Source organism: Episyrphus balteatus, chromosome 3 (assembly GCF_945859705.1).
Source record: "Episyrphus balteatus chromosome 3, idEpiBalt1.1, whole genome shotgun sequence".
Lineage (NCBI taxonomy): Eukaryota > Metazoa > Arthropoda > Insecta > Diptera > Syrphidae > Episyrphus > Episyrphus balteatus.
The window spans coordinates 103,843,683-103,866,375 of NC_079136.1; the positions used below are offsets into that span (position 1 = coordinate 103,843,683).

The 22,693-nt window shown below is 31.7% G+C and overlaps 1 long non-coding RNA gene across 1 annotated transcript; it reads left to right on the top strand.

Annotated features, from left to right (window-relative positions):
* Positions 1 to 9,380: 9,380 nt before the first annotated feature.
* Positions 9,381 to 19,657, top strand: LOC129913169 (uncharacterized). Its single transcript, XR_008771995.1, has 2 exons — positions 9,381 to 9,444; positions 19,164 to 19,657. It is a non-coding gene; the product is annotated as an uncharacterized LOC129913169 (long non-coding RNA).
* Positions 19,658 to 22,693: the final 3,036 nt, after the last annotated feature.

Sequence of the window (22,693 nt, forward strand, 5' to 3'; positions counted from 1 at the left end):
TTATTGAAAATAATTCAATTTTAAAGTTCAAGTGACCTCAACTCCATATTTATAATTTTAATAATTTTATATTATTTTTGTTATTTTTTTCGTTATTTTATTGAAAATGGCAACAAATAAGTATTATTAAAGATCCTTTCCAAATTTTGAGATTTATTTCTGATCTCTGGCAACAGCTATACAAATTTTTAAGTGCTCATGGTTTTAGTCAATTATTATTGTAGAAAATTATAAAAAAAAAAAAACAAATTTATAAAATTCATTCAATCGTGGTTTTGGTGAACGAAAACGTAAGATGATGAAATTTAAAATACACTGAAGGAAAAGAAGCTAATATTTTCTAAGCTGGTTGTGATAGAAATTTTTTCTATTTGGTTTTAGTACAGTCATAAGTTTTGCTATCAGCCATTTCAGGCTTATCCATTTTATACCAGATACCCTGTATATGAATATATATGACCTTGAAAGTGTAAAAAATAATTTAAAAAAAAGTTGGTATTGTAAGGTTGGAATTTATTATAAAATTTAGTGCCAAATTTTTTTTGAGGTGCACAAGTGCCTGCCAGACTAACTTTAATGCAGTTTACTTGCATTAAATTAAACTTTATTCCGTAAAGTCGAAATTTGTATATGTGTTTGTCCAAGCGATTTTAGGAAGAACTGTGCAATTACACCCGGTTCTGGCCAATATAAGACCTTGTTAGGTGAGAAAAAAAAACCTTAAGAAAAATCAAAAAATTCGATTTTTTTAGTTTTTTTACTTTTTTGATTGTATCTCTTATGTGGACTGAAATCAAATAGGCATTAACATTGCCCTAATAAAAGATAGAAGATTAAACTTCCTTTAAAATCCTGGGCTTATTAAAATTTTTCATTGAAAATTACCGATGTATGGCCATTTGAATGTATGTTTTTTCGCATTTTCAGATTTTCTCATGTAAAAAAGAATCATTTGAGGGGATGTACAATAACTTAGCAACCAAGAATTGATAGCGGTTTTTTTGTAGAAGGGTTAATATTTTTTACAATGGGAGGGGGTGTCTATCTCCCCCCGTTTAGGCGGGAGGGGCAATTTTCAAAAAAAAAATACTTAAAATCAAAAAAATTATTAAAAAACAACGGCATCACTTACAGCTAAAAACCAATACTGGTTCGAATTGTCATTCTTCGGTTAATTTTCTCAGTCCGAAAAAATACCGTTAAAAAGCAAAAAAAAAACTTATAAATCGCTTTTCCTGACTTTTGTTCATGTTTTTTTGGACTGTTTTTTTTTTTCAATTAAAAAAAAACATTTTGCCGATATTAAATTTGATTCTCTACAACAGGTTTTAAAATCAATTCATCAAAATTATGTTTTGTTTACGATATAAAACAAAAAGGGGGCTTTTGCACCCAGTGGCGTATTGAGGGGGGGGCTCAGGGGGCTCAAGCCCCCCCCAAGCCTTCCAGATCATGTTATTTTTTACATAATTTCATTGTAATGTATATGCTTCACTGAAACTTGTTCGTAAATCTTATAGATTTAGAGGCAGCTCACATGCTCGAGCCCCCTCCAAGTTCTGAAACGGCTATTTGTGTTTGTTTGAGTAAGAGCCTTAGCTGTAGCTGGGGGTTGGGTGGTTTTTTTCGGATTTAAGTCCAATTCGAAATTCTTCAGATCACTTTTTAATATAATACGTACGTCGAATATCATCACCGTGTAATTTTGCAAAAGTTCTTATGCAATCTCGATAAACACTTTTTTCAAAAATTATATACTTCTCAAAGCTATTGGAAATAGAAATATTTGATATCTCAAAATCTTAGTGGTCAACATATGTAACTAATGGTTTCTTTCAGCAAATGCCAGTTTGGACTTCGAATTCGGATTATAAAAGCAACATATTACGAAAAAATATATATTTCGAATTAAACATCTAAAATAATTTAATGGAAAATTAGTTTCTAGGCTTTCACTTTCTGCATTTTTCACTCATTTAGATTTTCTGATCGAATTCAATTCACATTATTTCTGTTTGTAAATTTGGTGCCTTTTTTAATGAATCTATAATTTTTAGACAAAATATTATCATAACTTATTTGTGTCTCCTTATTTTTTCTCTTGAATTCTTCTTTTTTTTTCATTAAAATTGCCGATAAAATTGCATCCAGCAGTAATAATTTAACTTCAGAAACAAAATTAAAAAGGATGATCCTTCAGCTATGACAGTTCGAAGCAATTTCGAAGTTTTTGAAATTGATCCAAATGAAGAATATGATATTTTATTTCACGTGAAATCTAAAAGTGATTTCAATTCACTTTCGGTCGAATTGCGGAACAAGAACTTTAAAAACAGGAGACAGCAGTACGAAGCTGTCGACGTCGAGAGCAGTTAAATGCTACTATACCACTTTCAGTATCGCAGCACAGCGCTTCACTCTCGATCAAAGGTGAATAAAATAGAGAGAAAAATTTTTCGTACCCCTCTAAAAAATGTTTGAAAAATTTTCTAGCCCCCTCCAAATTTTTTTCTGGATACGCCACTGTTTGCACCCCTATCTTCAATTTCGACCCTCTCATTTAAGCACACCGCGGTTTTATGCATTCAACATTTTATGCAATTAAAACCCGTGAACGTCTAAGTTAAGACATAATTAGTAGCCTGAAATCCTGGATTTATTCTGTTCTTCAAACTTATAAAATTTTCCAAGCCCTGTAACTTCAAAGCCCAAAATATGTTTTTTGTTTTCTTTTTTTCATTTTAAAAGATTTGTCTACGCTTTAAGATAACATTTGCATCAAAAAGTCAATTTCGAAAAAAAGTGGACTTTCTTAAAACTGACGATTCAGTATTGTGAACCCGCATGGATGAGTCTTGTGAGTTTTGATGCCTTTGGAAGTAGAAGTGCATACTTTTTGTCAGATTTTAAAGATGAACTTGTAAGTAGTCCTCCAACTCTCAACATTCCTTTTTGATATCGACACTGAAGAAAAATTCTTGAGTTTGTTTCAAACAGAAGATAAAAACTTCGTCCAAACAAACAAAAAAACAAACAACAAGTAATACAGTCAAATAAGGTGAAAAAAGGGGTAAACCTCGTAATGAATGCTAATAGACATTTTATTTGCTCAATATCTTCGTTTTGGCATTCTATAACATACCTCAAAAGTCTAGAAAAATCTCATGTCCGCAAGTCACGATTTTCAAGGTCAAAGCGCGAAATGGAGATTTTCAAAACTAGCAATAATAGGGTTTTCATATCCATAATCATTAAGAATCAAAACAATGCAATGAAAAAAACATTCATATCTATGAAAAATTGGTATTTTTTGAGGAAAGGGGAAATTTTGGGATATGCTCTAAAAAAATCCTGGTACAATCTTGGAATAAGTACTAATAGGGTAATTTTTATGTTTCTATCTTTGTTTGGATATTCTATAATTTATGTCAAAAATCTAAAAAAATCTCATGTCCGCAAGTCCTAATTTTGCAGGTTAAACTAAGTTAGGTACAGATTTTAAAAAATTAATAAGAAAAGTTTAAATTTGTATATGTATACCAACATAAGCGACATGATTTAAAAGTATTTTTTAACCCTTCTTCCAACAAAACTCACCGACATTTTTTAACAATTCTTCTAACAAAACTCACCGACAAGTCAACCTGACCATCCCTGATAAGTAATGCACCTTATTCATGTTGAGCTGACACAAATATCTGAAGTGTTGTTTTTCAATTTTTTAAAATCTACACCTTATCTTCAAACCAGGAAAATTAGGACTTGCGGACATGAATTTTTTTTAGATTTTTGACATAAGTTATAGAACATCCAAACAAAAATAGAAACAAAAAATTAACCTACTACACTAATTCCAAGATTGTACCAGGATGTTTTCTAGTGCATATCCCAAAATTTCCCCTTTTCTCAAAAAATACCAATTTCTATAGATACACCCAGAGAAAAAACGCATAGTAATTTTTAATCCGTTCTACATTGAATCAATGGTGAAAAATATATTCATTAATTTTCTAAAAAGAAGTCCTATGCTTAAGTTACAGTTTGTCACATCAATTTTTATAAGTGAGATGGCACAGTGGTAAAGCACAAGCTTGTCAACCCAGGTATAGCAGGTTCGATCCCCAGCGGATGCCAGTTTTACTTTTTTTATTTTTTTAATGTATGAACAACTTTGATTTAATGTGTGAACAACTTTGATTTAATGTGTAAACAACTTTGATTTAAAGTGTGCTACTTTGATTCAATCATTTTCCACTTTAGGCTAAAAATGTAGTGATTTTCCATTGATTCAAAGTGGTTTAGATTGATTTTACGTTGTTCTTTGGCTCAGTGTATGAATGTTTTTTTCATTGCATTGTTTTGATTCTTAATGGTAATGGATATGAAAACCCTCATGCAAAATTTGGTTCCTCTACCATAACTTTTAAGGGTTTTTCGATAGCAAGTTAGCAACTGTTATAATAATATGGGTTGACAGATGAAAAACTGGTAGGTATAACTTTTTTCAGAGACGTCAGATTGCCTTGATTTTAGATTAGATTAAAAAATACCTTGAAATCATGTATCATATGTGTATATAATACCATCGTCTATTTTTGCTAATTTTGAAAATCTCCATTTCGCGCTTTGACCTTGAAAATCGCGACTTGCGGACATGAGATTTTTTAGACTTTTGAGGTATGTTAAAGAATGCCAAAACGAAGGTATTGAGCAAAAAAAATTTCTATTAGCATTCATTCCGGGGTTATTTGACTGGATTAAAGCAAAAAAGGGCATTTTTTAACAAAAAAAATATTACCTAGGATGTAACTTCTGTATTTATAGCGATACACAAATAAAAGTTGTAAAGCAGAGTTGTAGAGAATTTTAAGGTGAAAAATATTTTCTAGGAAAGTTCATAGTTTCGATAAAAAGTGCTTAAAACTTAAAAATATTATTTTTTTTTCATTTTTTTTTGTTTACTTTTTTTGCCTGTAACTTTTTTAATATTCAGGATATGAAAAAAAATGTTCTTTACATAAAAGACGCGAAATTTAATTGTCTACTAATTTTGTACAACAAACTTTTACCTAGGATCAAAAGAAGTCGAGATATTGATAAAAACTAAAATCCAAGATGGTGGCCAAAAGGTGAATTTCAAGAGTGCGAAAAATCAGGGTTATGACATTTACTCCAGTCAAAGCGTCATTTGACCTTGCGCACAGAGGCACTTTTATTTCATGGATCGATAGGGGTATATTTAAAAGGCTTAAACCAAATTTCTCACCACCCATAGCCGTATTTAGGGGAGGGGTTACAGGGTTTAACCCGAAATTTTTTTTAGAAAATCATATGATAAGAATTTGAACAAACACGAACCACATACTTGTACAATGTACAACATAATGTATGCAGAACTTGATGGATTGATTTCATATTTTAGTTTATTAGGTAAACCTAAATCGAAAATCTCCATTTAAGACTTTTCCAATTTTGTCCCGGTTAAGTTTCAAAAAGCTTTGAACAAAATAAAGTATCTGAAAAAAGTATTTTTTTTTCATAAAATTCCGATTTGCATGGAATTTTTAATCCTCTTATAATAATTGGTAACTATGTATGAGTCGTATACACAAAAGTGGATAAACATAAATTGAGTGTCTCTTCTTTTTAAACAATTTGTTTTTGCTAGAAGAGTTCACTTTTGAAATAATACGTCATAAACACAAAAAATATGCATTTTTTGTTTTTACTTGGGAATGTCATGCTTAATAGCTCTATACTAAATAATATGTTAGGGCTTGCGTCAAAACAGCTGAATATAAACAAGAAACGAAATGCAAAAAAAATTCTTCCTTCAGCCTAAATATTGGAAACTTTCATTTTTAAAGGTTATAATATTGAATATTTAAATCTTAAATGGCGTTAAAGTAAACAAATTTTTTTTAATTTTTTCTGAACTTTGGAACTAGGGGTTAAAAATTCGATTTTTCAAAATCATGTCATGTGATATACAATTTATTTTACATAGAGTTAAAATTTAAAAAAATTATTTGAGGTGGAAGATTTCAATCTGAATTCGATATTAAGGCCGTGTGTGAATTGAGTTAAATATTTAGCCAAGGATATAGACACTATAGAGTTAAAAAAATAAAATTTCTGCTGTTAAAGATTTATCCTGTTCCGGGTGCAGATTAAATTTGTATCTTCAGAGAATACATTTTTAATAAAAGGGGTTTTGTGTATTTTTGTAAATAAATAAATGTTCAAAATAAACAAAGAAATTTGAAAAAATAATTCAAGAACGTTGACCAAACATAAAACCACAACGCGTTTTGGGAGTTTGAAATTGTAAATCTGTTTTTTTGCAGCTTAAGAAAACTTTTAAGCCACGTCAAAAATATATCCATTAATTATTCAACACATGTTGTGTGGATGCCAAACATTTTTCTTTGGCTGAATAATTAACCTAATAAACAAACAGGCTAAGAGACAAGAACATCAATTTTTGTTTATTTCAAAGATACTTTTTATAAAAACAAACCATCAGTAAGAGTCAATTTTTCATTTTATTGCTGTTTAAACCTTTGATTGTATCTAGTCTCTTACGAAATAGTTTTTTGTATAAGGCTTAAGCAAGCTTCTAAATTTTTTTTTTGCTCGTTAACGCTCGCATGCAAAAATATGTAAAATAAAATTTGGTCGGTCTAAGCTAACCCTCCCCGAAATGAAATGCAAGCTACGGCTATGTCACCACCTGATCATTCTTTTTTTAGCGGAGTTATTCACAAAAATGCATTTTTTGGGATATTTTACTTCTAAGCTAATAACTTTGCTCCAGTTTGTCGTAGACCAAAAAACATACATTCTCTTCCTCATAATATTTTCTATCATTGTATGTAATTTCATTATATTAAAGTCAGTTACTACAAAATGGCAGCCAGTTAAAGTCAAATTCTAGTTGTTAAAAAATACATTTTCGTTTTTATTTCGAATAAAGCTTATATTACGGTTAACATTTTTCTAACTTGTTTTTGTTTATTACCTGCATTTTACAGGAAAAAATCAACTCTTTAGCACCAAAGATGACCGAGAAATTGATAAATGAACGCAAATAAAACCGGTGCGAAAACACCCAAAAATATCGTTTTTTGATAATAACTCGGTTACAGGATGTCGTAATTACGTAATTTTGGGGCTCCTTTGATATTTGGAACCCCCTTAGATACAAAAAAAAAGTTTTTTGTATGGCTTATTTATTTTTAGGTGTATTTTAATGTTTTAATATGTTTTAATATGTATGCACTTTGCTATACTTACTTAAAATGTCTATCACAAAAGAAGTAAATACTGGTACTAGGCGCCCCCAAAATTAAATATTTAGAGGCCCCTAAAATAAATTTTGGTAAGCTTAGAATTCATAGATCTTGGGGCCTCTGTTCTGAAGTATGTTTGATGATGGAAAATCAAATGCGTACATAACACATTTGATTTTCCATCATCAAACATAGTTTATTTCTTTTGGGGCCCCTGAAAAATTATTTTTAGGACCTCAAAATTAAGTGCTTAAAGGCCCCTAAAATATAATATAATTTTTTTGGAGCCAAGAACTAATAGGTATTGGGGCCTCTGTTCTGAAGTAATATTCGGAATGCCACCAATAACGTAATGTTTTTATTTTGGGCCATGATGTATTTATGTTGGGGCCCCTGAATTGATATTTAATTTTCCATTTGATTGTTTTGAACCACTGAAGTAATATCTTTTGAGGATCCTAAAATATTATATGTCATGTCATGAAAATTTGATGAATATTTTTGGGCTCCTTAGTAATAGATTTTGGGGCCCCCAAATTAATATTTTATTGCCTCTCAACTAATGGGACTCCCGAAAATTTTTTTTATGGGATCCTTCATATAATATTTTTGAAGCCCCGAAGTCATTTTTTTTTTTGGGGCTCCTAAAATACTATTTAGTAATCCATCAACAAATGTAATTTAATTTAAAAAGCAATTTTTTTTAATTTAATTTTTTTGACGCCCTTTAAGGCGTATAAGTAAAGGCTTTTGGGACCTCTGGCCTGAAGTTGTTTGCTTTTTTGGGACCCCTAAGGTATTGACTTGATAATATTTGGTATGCCATTAACAAAACATTTTTTGCTATTTGTGGTGGCAAAGATTTTTCAAGTAATATTTCTTGGGGCCCTAAGATAATATTATAATTTTTCTTTTAAAAAAGCAGTTTATTTTTTTGGGGCCCCTGGAATAACCTTTTTTTAAATCAATATATACTGTGTGGCTACCAATGCATTAAACATTGCACTGAATGACATAATTTGTCTCCCTTGTATCCGAAGTGATTCAAATACATTTTAATTTACTTTGTACATTTTCTATCAAATTAAGAGCACATTCTTTTTGTTTAAACAAATAAAAAATAAATAATATTAAGTCGAAATCGTTTTTTTGTTTAGCATATTCTTGCCTTATTATTTTGCAAACGGTACAAGTATTGGCTAACAAAATAAAATACTATTGTAGTCCTTTAAATTATCTGCAATTAAAAAAAAAAATTACCGTTTGCAAAATAATAAGGCAAGAATTTGCTAAACCAACAAACTGGAGCAAAGATATTAGCTTAGAAGTAAAATATCCCAAAAAATGCATTTTTGTGAATAACTTCGCTAAAAAGAATGATCAGGTGGTGAGAAATTGGGTTTAAGTCTTTTAAATATACCCTATCGATCCATGAAATAAAAACTGACAGTTCCTCTGTGCGCAAGGTTCGGCCCTTTTTTCCGACGCTTTGATTGGAGTTATTAACGAATGAGCAAAAAATATTTGGGGGTAGTACAAACTGCTGGGTCAAATTATAAATGCACAGGCGATTCCCTCTAAGTCTGATCGAATTTCCCTCTAACTGGAACTTTTTCACCATTTTTAATAAAACCGCCTGCAGCAAAAACATTAATATAATTTCCCTCTAAATCGAACGACTGTAACATGTTTAATATTTCAGATGTTTTTTTTAATTTGAAATTTCAAAACTTCGAAATGAATGAAATAATAAATTTTATTGAGGTATTTAAAAAAAAAATAAAATTTTTTACAAAAATTCTTAAACTAAATAACATTACTGACTTAGGATTGGTGTGGTATAATATTTTAGTATAATATTCAGAAGATAACATGAATAAATATAATGTTCCAAATAACATACAGCATAAATTAGTAAGACAAGTGTTTGCTCAAAATTAACACATATGTATCTACATATTTTACATTTGTACGTAGAAATTTATACTTAAAACTACAGAACAAATAACAAAAAAAAACAAAAAAAGCAAAACAAAACAAAATTAAAAATGAATATACATATTATTATACAGAAAATTTTTTGTTACAGTTAAACTTCAAAAACAAAAGAGCTTTTTTAATCAATTTTTTCCAATAGATGTCAGGTAAATATGTATGTGGTTTTTATATTTTGCATTTTGTTTATGTTTTGCTGTTCAATTAATTTCCAATAATTATTAATAAATTTATATAATTTTCCTGGCGCCCAATTCATTTATATTTTTCGAAGACCTATAGGGGACCAGTAATAATGCGGCTTGCCATCAATGGAGTAGGCGAAAAGGCCCATAATTTGTATCTGTTATGTTGTCTTTGATTCATCCCTTTGTGATAAATTTGGAATAGGAAAGCTTAGTGAACATTAGATCTGTTGTGTCGTTATTTTATTTAAATAAATAGAATTCTTTTCTACATGATCTCCGGTATCTCGGGGGCCCGAGATACCGCTACGCCTGCGTCTGTCTGTCCAAGTGGTATGTATGCCCTGCTGAATATGTGAGTTTCATGGTGATATGTCCAATTTTACAAATTTCGGGCATATATGTTTGAATTTTGCGTTTTTTTTTATAGTACATACAAAGGTACTCGTACTTTTAATCGTTAGAAAAAATGTTTATGAGGAAGAATCTTTTCAATACAATACCTATACATTTTACAAATTTATTTTATTTAGCTATCAATTTAATTTTAGAGGTTAAAGTAATTTTATATGGGTTGATTAGGGTAAAACCATACAATACGCCCCAGTTTACAAAACGCCCCACCAGTCTCGTACGCACACAGGTGTTGTTAAGAAAACAAAACGAAAACTGTTCAAACTAATTTAAGTTGCTCGTCAATTGTGTTATTGAGTTGTAGTATTCTGTGTACCCTGAAAAGAAAAAAACTGCAAAACAAAAATTTGGCACCAAAACATATTGCGGAGAGCGCAGGCAAAATTTCATTTTTTCAGAAAGTATAAAGACCATATCAAATTGGTATATATATTTAGAAAGTTCAAAAAATGGACTTCTTAGTTCTTTTTTGGTAATTCCTTGAAATCAGTTTGGGTTGCTATATTTTTGCATGCACGTATTGCACTTCGAAATTTACAAAACGCCCCAGTACAGTGAGTGTAATACGCCCCAGTAGATTATGAAGTAAAATACTCATCAATATTTTTTTTATTTGCTATATGCTTAAGAATTGCATTAAATTACAAAAGGACTACACTGCGGCCATTATGGTCAAAAACGAAAATTATTACAGGACCGTTTTAAAGAAGTTTAGTATTCAGCGCATATCTTGCCATATGGCGTTGAACGAGTTTTTATTACCATGTATACATACCAGATTACAACATTTGCGGCCGCAAAGCATCGCAAAATTCTATATTCCAATATCAAATAATTTATTTTTTCTAATTTAATACATTTGTACCTACTTTTTCATTAGGGGCGTTTTGTCACTGGTGTGGGGCGTTTTACCCAGCAAATGAGTTACAAAACGCCCCACTTGAACTTTTTTTAAACGATTTATATATAATACATGCTAACATATTTTAGTACATATGAATATGCCAAAAGTAAGAAAAAAGACTATACTTTTTATGTTTACCAAAAAAACTATTATTTTCCTTTATTTTTTTTGTTTTATTGAAGATTCAAAAAAAGTGGGGCGTATTGTATAGTTTTACCCTATTTATTTTAAAAACTAGGCCTGGGGTCGAATTACGGCATACGTTCGTAAACGAATGGTTGCTATGTGTCCCTATCGTTTTCTAATAAATAAATAGAGACAGAAATAGTCAAAACGTTAACGTATGATCGTAATCGTGTGCCGTAATTCGACCCCTGTTTTCCAAAATTTAATATCGAAATATATTACGATTTGAAGAAAAACGCAGATTAAAAAAAAAACAATAACAATAAATAACAATAATAAAAATAATCCACTACATTTCCAATTAATGCTCTGACTTTACTAACCTTTTCTCTTGCAGGCCCAGGTACATACAGCTATATTTCGTAAACCTAATGCATTTTAGTACTCGTAGATACTATTTACAAAACATCCAGCCTCATCACTCAATAATGTCAACTATTTCTGGTGTAGCTTTACTAGAAATAATTTGTTTTTAGGTTAAACGCATAAAAATTGTTGACAAAGTTATGCATTCTTGTCATATCCCCAAACAAAATCAACGCAAACAAACCAGTATCCAAATTGAACACTCATATATGAGATTTTGAAGAATCTTTTTTTCCTGGTCCCTTAGCTACAGTGGCAGCAGAAGTTTAGCAGTGCCCACGAGCAACAATATTTCGGTAAACAAACTTTATTTACATAATGAAGCTATTCACAAACAACAACCATTCCGGGCTCGTCAATTCAACAATTAGCTCTACCCCTGCTTCTCCCCCTCAAATCGGTTCAAAATACCATTAATTTCCATATTGGTGACCCATTGTTCGGCACTCTCAAATCCCAATAATCCAGTTCGACTTTTCAGGAAAAGAGGGGAGTATCCCTTCAGGATATTCCTCAGTATTGATATACGCATCCCACTAGTTTGTATACAGAGGCAGAGCAAAGGACAAAGGCATATTGTGTATGTGATTTTGGAATTCCGGAGTTTGCATGGATTTTGAGTTTGGTTTTTTTTTATATTTTTGTCACGTAAATCAACATGTATGTTATGTACTAAAGATGCTAAAATGACAACGCGGTGATGAAGGGACAGACATTTTTTGGCATCGTTGGAGGTTGGAAGTTGGGACTGGTAAGGGTCCTTTGGCGAAATCCGATTAGGAAGTTTATATTCATTCATATTTTGCAAAGTGTGGTGTCTGAAAGCCTACAGAGAGTACAGGGTTAAAAGTTGATACAGTTCCTATTTTGTTTCTAAAATTTGAACTGCGGGTTAGAGAAGATTGGAGAGCAATTGATCCCTCAAGTAATTTTTTAGAAATTATATTTGAAGTGATAACTTTTTATGCTCAATTAAAAATTGTTTTTTGTGTTTTTTTTTATACACATTGTAATAAAAGCAAACCCGAATTAAAGTGAAACCCGAAGTTTGTTAACGTTAGGATTTAATTTATACATTATTTATTTTTGTAAAATTACTGAATATAACTTGGATCAGATACTGCGCGGTGTTTCAGCCCTTCAGGATGTAATGGAAAAGAATAATGAAAGATTGCCACATGTTCTCTAGGCAATGGCAAATCGATGCGAAGAATCGGATGTTTGAATCCGGGCTCATGTTACGAGGAAGACTGAATGAAAAAGTCTAAACTTTCTGCGGTGTCAGTTAAGAAAATATGACCTGCCACTGCACAAGTGGAAGATGACGTCTCAACAAAAAAAAAACTTCTTCGAAATCAGATTCTCTTGGGAAATTTCAGTGCCAAAATTGGAAAGCTATTCTCTCTGGTTTGAAAGTCGGTTAACAGAGTCTACACGACATCACTTCCGGAGCTCCCAGAGCTGCGTGCGTCAACATGAGTGAGAATACCTAAAAGTAAGTCTTTTTTAACTTATAAAGCTCGCAAAAGCGAATATCTAGATAACGGACTTTAAAAAAAGCATAAACTTTACTATTTAAGCCTCAAGAAACATTTTTGCATCAAAAAATCTGAATCGCAAGAAACTTTGATTAATTTTGAGTCCAAACGACTTGTGCCAAAACATCAAAATTCGATATCTGAAAAACTTTGCAAGTAAGAGCCATTCTAATGCTAGATTCGAATTAAGAAGATCAAAGGCCATTAGAAAAGTATAATTTGGTTTCTATGGAAAAATATATCTCGCCAATATTAGTCATTTACAGAAAAATCGATCTTAAAAATGGATATTTTTTCAATTTTTCTCAATATTTTCTCAAACAAAAGTGTAGTTTTTTTACATAATCTTAAAAAAGAAGCTTTCATCTAAATAACTGCATTTCAAATTTTACAAAAATCAAAAAAAATTTCGGTAACTTTTTTGATTGAAAATAGACTATTTTTTGCTCAAAAAACATTTACAATAGGTAAAAAACGTAACAAAGTAATTTTTAACCAGGTTTTATTAAAATCCAACCATTTTTGTTAAAGATAAAAATAAATAACCGAAAAATCATATTTTTGCGTTTTTCTAAATATTTTTGAGGTTATTTATATAAAAATAAAATGCACGACTGGGGTCGCACGTACTTGCTCTTATGCTTAAAATTACTCTTTAGCTTTTTATTCAAGAAAATTAAGAAAATTTTTTGATATTTTCAAGAAATTAAAAAAAATAAAATCTGTTTTTATAATTAATTAAATACCGTTTTAAATTATCTTTCACAAAAAACCAAGTATGCCAGTTTACTTCTTGTATAAACAGGAATTTTTAGAAAAAAATTTTCGAAAATCGTTAGAGCCGTTTTTTAAAAAAAATATTTTTTATATACAGGGTGTCCCGAAAGTTAGCGTCGAAACGAAAACGGTAGATACGGTAGGTGGTAAAAAGTTATTAGAAAAATGATTAAAAAAATCGCAGCCAGACAGCTCTGTGAAAAAAAAATAGCACCAACCGGTTGGTGGTTAACCACTTATTGTATTGTATGAAAGATTTTTTGAACAATGAATAATTAGAATTTTATGTTACATTTTAGTAACATAAGTGAATTAAGAGTAATCAAGAAACGTAAGCACTTATCCTTTATAATTAAAATTAAATAAGCTATGCTCATCAAAATAAAAAAATACCACTTTTTTGGTGTGAAAAATAATAGCACCAGCATTCGAAATTCTTAAAAAAAACAATTTCTTGGTAAAATAAATAAGTTTTTGATTTGGAACGATATCAATTGATTAATATCTGGTCTTATAACCTTTATTTTTAAGTGCAGTGGTGCAACGTCGTGGCATAGAGTCCACTAATAGTTGACATCGCTAAAGTGGAATATTTCTCCATGCAGCCTGCACAGCTTTCCATAATTACAGGCTTCAAATACAGCTTTTTTTACATCTGTCCAAAGATTAACGATGGGGTTCAGGTCTGTTGACTCAGCCGGACATTCCATAACCTGAACCCTATTTCAAGCGAAAAAATATTTTGCTATTTGCTCGTTTGCTTAATCTCATTATCCTGCCGCAGGACCCACTTGAGAGGCATATTCCATTCAGCGTACTTCCCTCATAATATCAACATAAATTTGAACCTTCATCATGGGTTAACTCCAAAATTAGAGACCAGTACCACTATATGAAAAGCATCCCCATGTGTTATTTTTGCGCCCGTCGCTGAGCCGGCGCGTCCTTAAAAGTGTATTTTGGCTTAAACTTTCTGGCCTAAAATTTCTTTGTTCATTATGCTACTGAATGCAATAAAAATTATTGCGTTGTGTTATCATCAATAGAGAAGACCGCTATTTGTAAAAAGGTAAAAATGCTACATGGTGCTATTATTTTTCACAGAGCTGTATATTTTGGCAGTTATGGGCATTTGAAAAAAAATCGAAAAAATGGTCAACCTGTAACGGTTTTTCATGTGCCGTGACTACAAATCTTAATTTTTCTTATTTTTTTCTTTTGTTACGGAACCTTGAATAACCCTGCTATCAACCCTTTCAAAACCTTTCAGAATACAAAAACTTAAATAATATGGAAAAATTACTTAAACAAAAGTCGGATTTCTTAAGAAAAAAAATTGTATCTCGGTTATTTATGGAATATTCCCAACAATGTTGTACTATTTTGAAAAGAGAATTGAACACACCAACTTTTAAGGCAACTTGCCGAAACATAGTAGTGCATTTTTGTTACACTACGGCTCATTGAATTAGAGTCATGTACAAATTTTTTGTACTAAGTTGGGTAATATTTTCTTTAAAACTGTTGCAGCTGAGTTAAAATTTTTGAATGCATTTGATAGCAGGGTTATTCAAGGTTCCGTGACAAAAGAAAAAAATGAAAAAAATTAATATTTGTAGTCACGGCACATGAAAAACCGTCACAGGGTGACCATTTTTTCGACTTTTTTTCAAATGCCCATAACTCCCAAAATATATGGCTGCGATTTGTTTTATTATTTTTCTGATTTTTCACCACCTACCCTATCTACCGTTTTCGTTTCGACGTTAACTTTTGGGACACCCTGTATACAAATTTTCTAACATTTTTCCAAAAAAAAGTTGGTATGCCATTTTGAAGAAATAATTTATTTACGCATAAAAACGAAATTTCAAAATTTTTCATAAACACGTTTTCAAAATATTGATTTTTCAAAAAAAAAATTTGAAATATTTTTAAAAATCTAAAAATGAGTTTTTTGAAAATTTTCTAAAACTTTAATATTGCCTTTACTTAAACTTTTTGTATAAAAATTTTCGTTGAAATCGGGGTATTCTTGAACGAGATATTCATAAAGCAAAAAAACCGTTCTATGACAGGTACCGTTAGTAACGGTAAAAAAAATATTTTTTTATTTCAAAAGTTGGCTCTTATGTGTAATACTACACTCAAAAATTTTAATCAAAATCGTTAGAGCCGTTTTTGAAAAAAAATAACTTTTCTATTTCCGTTATATGACAGGTACCGTTGGTTTTGGCCCTAAAAAAAAAATTTCAATTTGTCCTCTAGGGGAATCACCACTCGAATAGTTTAGGTTGTAGCTCGAGGTACATACAGACAGACATAATTGCCGGACCAACTTTTTTGGCATTCTCCATCATCGTAATGTCATGTAAAATTGTTATCTCGAGTTCGATTTTTTTTACGAATCCTAAACTTGCCCTATAGTACCTATATCGCAAGTAAAAATGGTTTGAGTAAAAGTTGTAGACATTTTTACTATCTACAACTTTTGCATTTAACTTTTTTCCATAAGAGTTGTGTTTTTGAAAGAAATTGTAAAAAACACGATTTTTGACACCCAGCCCCTTTCCCCCAACTTGTTTGTTGGAAACTTATTTTTCCCCTTTCATTTTTATCCAAAATTTCTCACTACCCACATGCTGCTAATCATTTTTTTTTTTTTTTTCAAAAATTATTGGCACACTGGTTTATACATGTCTGGTAGTTTTTCCAGGGTTGCTGGATTTGATGTGAGACTTATGGTTTTAACTGTGGCTTTATCTTTTTCTGGTTTGTTTTTATGTTTTGTGACGAGGTTGCTGATGCTGAGTGTCATGTTGGGCTTATAAGCCATGAGTAGCTACATACGATTTTGGTTTTGTAGACGACCAATTTTTTTCAAATTTTCCGTTAAGCCAGGTACAAAACAGTGTTCCTGTTGTAGTAGCCAGTCAGACGATCTTCTTTTTAGGTTTGAGGAATGTAACTATCTTTTTTTCTCCCATACGTCATTTTCTTATGAATGTTACACTTTCAGAGTTAGCACACCGCAAAGTATCCCATTTTTAGTAATTTCCCACATAACTCTAGCGTCATCAAATCATCAAAAAAACACACCATTTACGATGCTGGAATCTGTATGAAGTTCCAAAAAATTTCCTATACAATAAGAAAATTATTATTATTTTAGAAATAAAGATAGTTATATTTCCTTTCAGAAAGGTTCTTCTTTACTTTCTGTGCAACAAGTCTTTCTCGAGATATTGAAAACCTAATTGACTGAACTTACTCACTTCCCCTAAACGTTGTCAGGTGTCAGCATTTTTTATTGAAGATCACACGATTTTTTTTTAACTTCGGAGAGGCAACGCAGACTGACTTCGTTCTCAACTCAATCATATAGGCCCTTGAAGCAAGAAAACGGAGTTCAGAAAAGGCACTCCGACCTCCGACCAAGAAAAACGGGGTTGCACTCACACACTTTCCACTTTTTGTGTATAAACATAAAATCGAAGGAGAAATCGTGATGAAAAAACCAATACATATAAAATCGGCTCCGCGGTGATTATAATTTCCATACTAATTTGAGCCGCCTTCGGACCCGTTTTTGAGCCGAAGTCGGACTCAGCTCCGCCTGAGGCGGAGCGGATTCGGACCGAGGTCGGACTTGTTTGCTTGAAGGGGCTAGTCATAATTATGTCAAAATAATAAGGTGAGTTTTTCTGATACTTTGTTTGATACGTTGAGTACCAGATTTCAATACTTAATTTATATTTATCTAAGTTCTTAGGAATAAAATATGCGTCTTACATTAGACGTGTGTTATTGGCACTCAGTGCTCAACTGAGTTAACATTTTATGCTGTAAACAATAACAAACTATTACGTTTATTTATTTTTAATGGTCCTCTATTTTTTATGTTAAAATAAAGAAATAAAAAACTTTTTTTTATTCAAGCAATCATTTGATGTTGTTAATTTTACTGAGCTAAGTACAGAGTTACCCAAAAAAAAACCGCTTATATAATTTGGTTAAACTCTTCACAAGAAAAACGCCTATTAATTCCCTCACGCATTATTAAGAATCAATTGAGTTCTTCGAACTTCTTCAAGAATGAAACTTCCAAGAAAAATTCTCCTACAAAATAACATGCTTACAATTACAATAGAACAACACAAATTACATACATTAAGAAATTCAGAGACACACTTACTTGCTCCCATTACAATTTCTAAGAATTCTATTGGGGGAGCCCGCCAATCTAGGACAATGGGAACCTATCAACCAAATCCTTTGGCATTTATTGATTGATTGAATGTTTACACAGTAAGCTGTCTTAACTTCTTCGTCATTGTTGTCCCTATCGTCGGTTTCACATGCCAATTGAATGGAATGGTAACCCATTTGAATACACCCAAAGAAAATACATATGCATGTTTTTTTTAAAACTTGATTCACCCAAACACCCACTTCCCTGAGTGCAACGAAGACAATGGGACAAGACTTTTATTGATCGCTTGTTTACTAAGAATTCACTTCCTACCAAACCACTTGGTTTCCTCAATAAATTAAGTCCAAAGCTACTTCCTGTGCATTGGGTTTTCTTTCCACTGTGAGATGATACCTATTTAACGGTGTCACGTGTTCAAGCATGACATTACATTTCGAAATATTGTGCGACTTAGATGGCAATGCCACTTCCTGCTTCCATTAGCCACAGCAAGAAACACTGCAGGTATACATAATGTATATGTATGTACGTCTAGTACTGTACTACAGTCGCAGATATTTATATAATACATATGTATTTTAAGAAGACTCCTATACTAAAGTGATGATGAAGAAGACGTCATTGCTTATCCTATTCGCTGGTGATTAATGATTTTGGCTGCTGTGCATATTAAATGCATAACTCTGTTATCCTTTATTCGTTCGTCTTGCGGTTGCCATTGCTATCCAAATCCTTGCCCCCTCAGTACGTCTTCTTCGACGAACTCAATTATTTATTTTGTTTGTGTCATGGAAATTTATTGCTTGCAATTTTTCATTTCCCAGGATGAAAACAGAAAAGCACCGCGCGCCGCCACAAACGATGTAGTTCAGGGACTGTTTATATGTTGTAACAATGTTTTCTTCTCTGTTATTCTGTTATCCTTGTTCTGGTTGGATTAAGTACCAAAGAGTTTTACTGTAGGAATAGTATAATGGCACCATAGCAGCAGGAAAATACAAAATTGTATAAACAATTTAACTTGTGAGCAGTTCCGGGTTTTCTTGTCTAAAATAGGCACCAGGATTTTTGAGCCCCACGAACAAAACGTGTATAATATGTACATTTTGCAAAATTTCCAGATTTGAAACTTATCTACAATTTTTTTTAATTCAATTTCTGTACAATTTTCAATTTTTTATATTTTGCCAGCAGCTTCAAAGTATTCTGCACTTTTCAACCAAAACTATGACGAAAACTTTTGGTGACAATTTTGATACGTTTATCCGTATGTATGTACTCCTTCAATTTCAGTGTTCAATTAATTCAAATTCAATATGTACAAAAGTTTTGTCCGTCTCGACTACGTGTTAAAAAAAACAACTGACAAAGGGCCCCTGATGAGTAAATCCGACACAAACTGTTAGAAGATGTGGATGAGTAATTTGGAATGAAAAGGAAAAACGGATTTTAAAAGCAGCAGATGAGGTTTACGAAGTACAAAAAAAAATATATCCATACCATGGGTCGTTCAATGTTAGAGCTTTGCAGAAATCTTAGACTAAGTGTGGAGTTTAGGATACATTGTTGCAGGGGCAGCGCCAAAACAAAAGAGTACCCGTAGAAAGGACATTAGCTTGGAGGATTTTACTAACCGCTCAAGGAAGACATTCTTATTTCCGGAAAATGTTCAGGTTAGCACGTTTTGTGCGGATTTTTTCTAGGAGTATTATATTTGTGGAAGTAGTTTCTTGAAATATTTATTTATTTATACTTATGTATATATCATTAAATATGTATAAAAAATACTTCACGTACATATGATTTTTATACCTAAAATATAATTGTACATAATGTACACATCTCCTGTCAACATTTTTAATTGCACAAAACAGTTTTTGAAACATTCTATTCATCTTTTTTATTCTTCTTTGTTTATCACAGCAAAGGTAAAAGATTCACCGAAAAGAGAAAGAAAACCCCTTAAATTTTAATATGTAATATATTTTTTAATTAAAAGACAAAACCATTCTCTTATAATTATAGGTACCTACCATAATACAAACCAACAAAAACAATATAAAGAGTCTTAATTCCTGTTTCAGAATTTTTTAATTACAAGTATACTTATGCATCTAGACGGGGAATGTAGCCACATTTTTCATATTTTTTAACTTTTTCTAAAGGCAAAATATAGGTTTCGTAAATAAGGAAATATTCGAAAACATAGCCAAAAGAAGAAGAAATAGAATTGTTCAAAGCCGATATAATAAGAAAATTTGTATTTTATAGTTATATTTCTTTTGGTGCGTTGAACAGGAGTAAAATTTACATGTTCTTCAAAGTTGACGCCTCAAGTTTGCCCCTTGCAATGCCCTGGTGCAGGAAATTATTATATAATGATCAAAAGAGACATTTTTTTCCATTAAAACATGTTAGTATTGCATTTGCTGAACCTAAATTAAAAAAAAAAAAATACAAAAATATTTAATATATTTATTAAAAATTATATAAAACTTTTAATTTCATGCAATCGCCAATGAGTAAACGGGTAATTTGCAATTTATTTTAAGTCGATGCGATAGCTTTTCATTAGTTTCCGAGTTACGTTGCACGGCGGCGCGAGGAAAAAAAAAGTTTTCGTACTGCGGGGACTATCGGAAAATAGTTTCTTCATGATAAACGAAATTTTAAAGTAATATAAAATAATACAAGAAAAAAATTCCAAATTTTCATTAATACGGTTTTCGGGGGGTTAAATAACGTAAATTTTCCAGTGAATGTGAATGGGCTAGAATTAAAAAAACTCCGAAAACCGTAGAAAGCAAAAAATTTGGAGTTGTCAAAACTTTGAATTCAATATTAAGACGCGTATGGCTACAAAACTGCGTATACTTATATTTTGGTTATTCCTCTACTCCCAGAATTTGCTCGGCCTAATAGCAGAAAACTTGTAGTAGATATGCTTTTTTCTCACTTTTGACTAGCAGGCACATGGAGAATTTCGGCGTTACAGTGGCCAATATGACCGATGAAAATTTTCACACATTTGTTACGCTAAAAACTAATTTAATTTTAGTTTTTCTGTACAGTAATTATTATTACGGCTTTCTACTGTAACGTTAAGAGTGTCACGTCCTTCCTAATTAAGATAAATTAAAGAATAAACAGGCATTTTATTTAATTTTATTATGGTATTTTTCCGAAAACTTGCAAGAACTTCTTAGATTGGAAATATAATTATCTTTCTTTTTCTAGTAAATCATTTTTCTCTAGGAGTTACATATACTTTCAGAGTTACGGTAACACAAATTATGCGTTTTTTGATATTTTAAATATTTTAAACAACCATTAGGGTACGGCCACGTCCTGAGCGGCTGAGCGTCTGAGCGGCTGAGCGTCTGAGCGGCTGAGCGTCTGAGCGGCTGAGCGTCTGAGCGGCTGAGCTTCAGAGCGTCTGAGCGGCTGAGCGTCAATCCTGAGCGTCAGAACTAAATTAGAACGTATGAAAATGTATGGGGGTGGCCACATACACCCTGAGCGTCAATCCTGAGCGTCTGAGCGACGTCGCTCAGCCGCTCAGCTCTGTTCTATTTTTTTTTTTGAAATCCTGAGCGGCAAACTACATTTTATTCTAAATTACCACGAACATTTTAGTAAATGGTGAAAATTATGGTTTCTTTTGAAGAAAAATATTGAAAAAATATTAGTTTTTTTTTTGTTAAAATTAAAAAAAAAGTAAATAGGCCCCGACAGGAATCGAACCTGGGACTTGAATCTTTGTCTGTTTAAGAAGCTATAGCCTAAACGGATGGATCAATTCTCTTCAAACTTGTAGCAGTTTTTGGAGATTGTGCAGATGATTGTATGGAATTAATTTTTTTAGAACCTTATCTACCTGTGATGCACCAATCCTAGAAAAGTATAATTTTCTCAAAAACTCTTTCAATGATTAAAATAAAAAAAATTAAGTGTGGGTTTTTGGACAAGGCCTATCTTTTAACAAAAAAAGATTTTTTCGAAAGTCATTATTAACGGTACCTGTCATAGAACGGTTTTTTTTTTTAATTCTGAATTTCTCTCAAACGACTTATTAAATTTTAACGGATTTTTTTATACAAAAGCATTTAGGTATATAGTCTTAGTATAAATCAAAAATAAAATTTTGAAGAAATGCATTTTTGGATTTTTGAAAAAATGTTGAATTTTTTTTTTTTTAATCAAATTTTCGAAAACAGGTCATTGGATTCTTTTGAAATTTTGGTTTTAGGTGTTGGTCTATATTTACTACAATATGGCATACCAACTTTATTTTATTTAGAATTATAAAATAAAAAATAAATAGGCACTTCTAGGAATCGAACCTGGGACTCCCGTGTGCGAGCCGAGTACTCATCGAATTTTTTTTGCACTTGTAGGGTTTTGATTGCGGCTCAGGGTCGCCGCTCAGGACGTGGTCACCTCTTCGCTCAGGATTGACGCTCAGACGCTCAGCCGCTCAGACGCTTAGCCGCTCAGGACGTGGCCGTAGCCTTAGAGTTAATTGGAAAATTATTGAAAACGAGATACTTTGGAGTTCTCTTACTCTGAAAGTATAACTTCTAAAGAAAAATAATGTGCTTGAGAAAGAAAAATAATTTTATTTCCAATCTAAGAAGCCCTTGCAAGTTTTCTGTTTGACAAGTCGTTCTCGAGATATTAAGGCTAATGGATTTTTCAAAATGGCGGATGCCCCACAAGACCAAACTGAGATTTGTACTCAGGATAAACCCCTCTTCAAAACTGCATTCAAACTTAGCTGACGTCACAACTTTTTTCGGTTCCCCTGCATTTGACTCCTCATT